Below are 6,000 nucleotides of genomic sequence, written 5' to 3'. Positions count from 1 at the left end.
AAAGCTTAAATTTGCATAATGCTTTCTCTTCATGAATTGTGATTAGACAAGTTATTTGATAACTCTAGTTGAAGTTTGAGTTTTATATCTTTAATGTTCCATGTGAGAGTTTGATCATCATGCCACTTGAAATTTTTTGGAGTGATCAGCATGATGTTGTAAATTATAGTACTGTTTATTTATCTTTTTCTCTCCTTTATTGCTAAGGGACTAGCAATATGTCGGTTGGGGAGAGTGATTACTACTCAAAAAGTGCTATTTTATAGCTTGTAATTAACTCTTTTAAACACTTTTGAGTAGTTTTTATTACCTTTTAACTCAATTGGCATGTTAAGGACCCTTGCAATCGTTTCTAATCAAATTATGTTAAGTTTTAGTGTTTTTGATAGCTTTTTGATCACCAAAGCAATCTAAGACTGAGGGAGAGCTCTCTATATAATAAATGATAAAGAAAATGGAAGCTCATTTACATGAAGAATCCAAGCTTTGGAGCTTTGTAGTCCTTTTCCAAAGGCAAATCAAGAATGCAAGGAGGAAAACAGAGAGAGGAATCTAAAATGAAGAAATCCAAGAGGACAGCAACTATAGGACACATTTTGAGCACTTCTTGGAGTCCATTTTATGCATACTATATGTTGTTTCGAATCTCAGGAAGTTAGGAGTCTAACGCTTCAAACGGTGTGCAAATTAGAGCTGAAATGAAAAAGTTATGGCCATTGGAAGACAACCATGCCAAACTGAAAGGCAATTTCGCAAGCTGCGAAATCAACCTTTTCTTGCGAAATGGAGACTTTCAGTTTGCAAAATTTTCGCAGTCCATGTTGCAAGTTGCGAAATCCACCTGAGTTCTCTCAGATATTTGTGACTGACTCTTTTAGATTTTTTCTTCAGATATTTGTTGTTTAAATCCCCATTTTCTCCTTGTAATCCACCAATCATAGGATTCCTTAGTTAGGAAGTAAGAAGAAAGGGTGAATAACCTCCTATATATCATTTGTAATTTTCTTTACACAAGGATATCTCGGGAGCTTGTTCTCAAAGACCAACTTTTTGTATAGTTTTGAAGAAAGTAATACACAGAGCTTTGCTTTGCCTTACCTACTCATTTTGATTGTATTTTTCTCACTAGCCAAACAAGCTCTGAGGATGTTTCCTCAGAGAATGAGTGGCTAGTCTTTTTGTCTCTTGGAGTTAAGGAAGCTGGGTAAGGTGCCGAATGCAAAAATTGGAAGTTTTGTTGTTTCAGCTTTTAATGAAGAGAAAGTGTGACCCGTTAATGGTTTCTATGTTTTTAGTTAACTTAAAACGCCTTAAAATCACCTGGGCCAACACTTGGTAAGGCAAGTGATCTCCGTCCTTTGAGATACACTAGTTTATCTCTTACAAGCCTTTGGGAGGTGGTTTAAAGGTAGTATTTTCTAGAATAGCCAACACTTGGTAAGCTTTTGGACTCTCAAGAGACATCCATTAGTTATCTCTTGTGAGCTTTAAACTGGTAATCCAAGGTTAAGGATCACGTTGAATGGCCAATACTAGGTGAGAGGTATGAACCATTGCAAGATGCATCAGTGAGAGGGATTTAGTATTTGAACCCATTAAGGGGAAGCATCTGTACCACACCGGTTCGGGAAATAACTATATATTAAATCCCCAATGTGAGGAAAAGATTCAAGTGACCAGAACTCCCTTTTTGTATGACAAATCTGAGCCTAGTGATCTAAAACTCCAAGAAGCACTTTTCTTTGTAATTAAAATCAGTTACTATTTTTTGTTAGCTTAAAACCAACCCTTTTTCTACTAAAGATTATGTTTTCTTTTAAAGCTAACCTTGAAAAGAAAAAACACCAATTCAGCTTTTTAACTAATATCAATTGTGAAGTGAAAACTCATCCTAGTGAACGATCCTAGAGCCACTATGCTATGCTAGCTGAGGTTATCCTAGTACATAGTGAAATAGGTTATAAATTTTATTGATTACTCCCATCTGAGGACCGAAATCAAGGTACACTAGTTGATTGAGCACCAATCAACAGGACATACACCAGCTAGGCACGAAATCATCAACCACAACCCAGAGTTATTCATTACATCTACGACCCTAAGCTCATGACCTAGAGTCATTCATGTCATGCACAACCTTGACTTATTCATAGAATCTAGTGCGTAGAGCTCACAACCCAGAGTCTTTCATGTAATCGATAGCTCTGAGTTGTTCATAACATCTAGAGATTTGAGCTCACAACCTCGAGTCTTTCACGTCGATCATAATCTCGAGTTGTTCATAGCCTCTAAAGGCTTAAGCATAAGACCAAGAGTGGCTCATGTCATTGATAGCCCTAAGTTGTTCGTAACATCTAAAGCCCTAAGCTCACAACCCTGAGTCTTTCATGCAACCATAACTCATAGTTGTTCATTGCATCTAGGGCCCTGAGCTCTTGACCTAGAGTCATTCATGTCATCCATAGCCTTGAGTTGTTCATAGAATCATTAGCCTTTAACTAATGACCCAGAGTCTTTCATATCATTGATAACCTATAGCTATTCAAAGCATTTAAAACCCTGACCTCACAACCTAGAGTGGCTCATGTCATCGAAAGCCCTGATTTGTTGGTAACATTTAAATCCTTGAGCTCACGACCTAGTGTCGTTCATCTCAACCATAGCCTAGTGTTGTTCATAGCATCTAGAGCCTTGAGCTCAAGACCCAGAGTCATTCATGTCATCCACATCCATGAGATGTTCATAAAATCTAGAGGCTTGAGCTCACAACTTGGAGTCATTCATGAAAACCACAATCTAGAGTTATTCGTATCATCTAAAGCCCTGAGCTCATGACCTAGAGTCGCTCATGCCATTGACAACCGTGAGCTCTTCATAGCATCTAAAGGCCTAAGCTCATGACCTAGAGTCGCTCATGTCAACCACAATCCTAAGATGTTCATAGTATCTATAGCCCTAAGCTCACGACCCTGAGTAATTCATTTCAACCATAGCCCTGAGATGTTCGTAGTACATATAGCCCGTAGCTCACAACCCTTAGGTGGTCATGGCATTTAGAGCCCTAAGCTCATGGCCTAGAGTCTTTCATGTCATCAATAACCCTAAGCTGTTCATAGCATTTAAAGCTTAAAGCTCATGACCTGAAGTTGTTCAAGTTAACCACAACCTAGAGTTGTTCATAGCATCTAGAACCTTGAGCTCAAAACCCAAATGATTACTACCCAAAAAGTCCTATTTTACACCTTTAATTCATTATGTTTTAAGCACTTTTGTGTAGTAGTTCTCCATCTTTAGTCCAATTGGCGTGTTAAGGACCTAGCAATGTCTTCTAATCATATTTGTGGCTAGTTTTAGTGTTTTGACAGATTTTTGGATCATTAAGACAAGCCAAGCAAAGGAGAGAAGCAAAGAGAAGCAAAGAGGAAAAGCAAGCAAAGTGAAGAGAAGCAAAGAGGACAGCATCTGCAGTCTTCTTTCGCACTTTTTGAGTACTTCCCGAAGTCCGTTTTTTATATTCTATATACCATTTCAAAGCTCAGGAAGTCAAGAATCCAACGCATCAAACCGTGTACGATTTGGAGCTGAAATGAGGAAGATATGGCCTTCGGAAGACAACTGCTCCAGGCTTGTGCGAAATTTTCGCACAACACCTTGTGTGGTGCGAGTGTTGTGCGAAATTCGCACAACACCTTCAAAATTCGCACAGCCCATGCATGGTGCGAATTTTGCTCTGTTTTTGCCGACTCCACTTTAGATATTTTCTTATGTATTTTTTTATGTAATTTCCTTTCTTATCCTTGTAACTAACCAATCACAAGCTTTTGCTTTTGTAAAGACTATATAAGGGGTGGAAATCACCTATTGAAAAAAAGGAGGTGTTACGTTTTACACTTAGAAATATATAAAGCTCTGTTTTTCTCTCTTCTCCTGTTCTTCCCCATTTCTATTTTCTTAGTAGCCAAACAGCCTCTGAGGGCTTTTCCTCAGAGGATGATTGGCTAAAACTTTTAGTTTCTCAAAGTATGGATGTTATGTGATGGCTTAGATGCAATCCCATGGAAATTTCTCGCACCTGGAAGGTAAGGTAGACATTTTTCATTAAAGGTTCATTAATGCAAAGTTTGGTTTTTATTTCCTTTGGACAACTTCCAACGGCCAATACTTGATAAGCTTTTGGATTTCTATCCATTAGTTATCTCCTACGAGCTATTGGAAGGTGAGGTTTTCAATTCCAAGTTTTGCATTAATCCGTTAGAACCAATTTCAATGGCCATTGAAAGGTGAGTTTATCACTTGAATGACTTTGAGTTGCCAATATTTGGTAAGCTTTTAGCTTTAGACCATTAGTTATCTCTTACGAGCCATTCAAAGGAAGTCTAAGGTGAATAACCATTGATGAAATTCACTACCATCTGTTTTTCCATTTTAAAGGATTAAAACTTGATTTGCTAAATCCATACTGGTTCGGGAAGCAAGCATCACCATAGTTGCAACCCCAACGCGAGGAGCCTATCCTGAGATTTCCAATTTGCATAAGAGCCAGAGCATAGCTATCCTATCTTTGAGAAACTTGTTTTTACACCCTTTCATTTTAGTCTTTAATGTTAGCTTAGATTAGTTTAAATCTTTCTAAAACATTTACATATTCTTTTAAAGCTAACATCCATAAGAAAATCACCTATTTTCCTAATTTGAATATCACTAGTGTTTGCGAAAACCCTTCCCAGTGAACGATCCTAGAACCACTATGCTATAGTAGCTTGGCTACTTTAGTAATAGTATTTAAGGTATAAATTTTGTTGATATGCCTTTAAAGCTAAGCTACCATGAGTCGAATCACCAGAGTAGATCATGTAACCCACAGTCCTGAGTTGTTCATAGCATCAAGAGCCCTACGCTCATGATCCATAGTCTTCCATGTCATCGACAACCCTGAGTTATTTATAGCATCAAGAGGCTTAAGCTCACGATCGAGAGTCATTCATGTCAATCGAAGCTGATAGATGTTCATAGCATTTAGAGCCTTGAACTCACAACCTAGAGTAGCTCATGTCATCAACAACCATAAGCTATTAATAGCATTTAGAGCCCTGAGCTCATGACCCAAAGTTGTTCATGTCAGTCACAACCTAGAGTTGTTCAAAACATCAAGAGCCCTTAGCTCATGACCCAAAGTAGCCTATGTTATCTACAACCCATAGCGATTCATAGCATCAACTACTCTGAGCTCATGACCCAAAGTTATTCATGTCAACCATAGCTCAAACCTGTTCATAGCATCTAAAGCCTTGTTATCATGACCCAGAGTAGTTGATGTCATCCACAGCCCAGAGCTATTCATAGCATCTAAAGCCTTGAGCTCACGACTCAGAGTAGTTGATGTCTTCCACAATCTTGAGTTGGTCATAGCATCAAGAGCCCTAAGTTGACGACTCGTAGTTTTTTATGTCATCGACAGCCTTGAGCAGTTAATAGCATCTAGAGCTCTAACTTCCTGACTAGGAGTTGTTCATGTCAACCATAGCATATAGTTGTTCATAGCATCTAAAGCTCTGAGCTCATGACACAGAGTCGTTTATGTCATCCACAACCTTGAGTTCTTCATAGAATCATGAGCCCTGAGCTCACGACCTAGAGTCTTTCACATCATCAACAGCCCAGAGTTGTACATATTAAGCATTTAGAGCAACTTTCTTAGTTAGGCATTTAGAGCCACTTTCTTAGTTAGGCATTGAGAGCCACTTTCTCAGTTACGCATTTAAAGCCACTTTCTCAACTAGGCATTTAGAGTCACTTTCTCAATTAGGCGTTGAGAGCAAGTTTCTCAATAAGGGATTCAAAGCCACTTTTTCCATTAGGTATTTAAAGCCACTTTCCTACTTAATCGTTTAGAGCCACATTCTTACTTAGGCTTTCAGAGCCACTTTCTCAGTTAGGCATTCAGAGCCACCATCTTAGTTAGGGGTTCAGAACCACTTTCTCACTTAAGCCTTCACAAGA

Source organism: Vitis vinifera, chromosome 18, assembly GCF_030704535.1.
Source record: "Vitis vinifera cultivar Pinot Noir 40024 chromosome 18, ASM3070453v1".
NCBI classification, from domain to species: domain Eukaryota; kingdom Viridiplantae; phylum Streptophyta; class Magnoliopsida; order Vitales; family Vitaceae; genus Vitis; species Vitis vinifera.
This window is presented reverse-complemented; position numbering follows the sequence as displayed.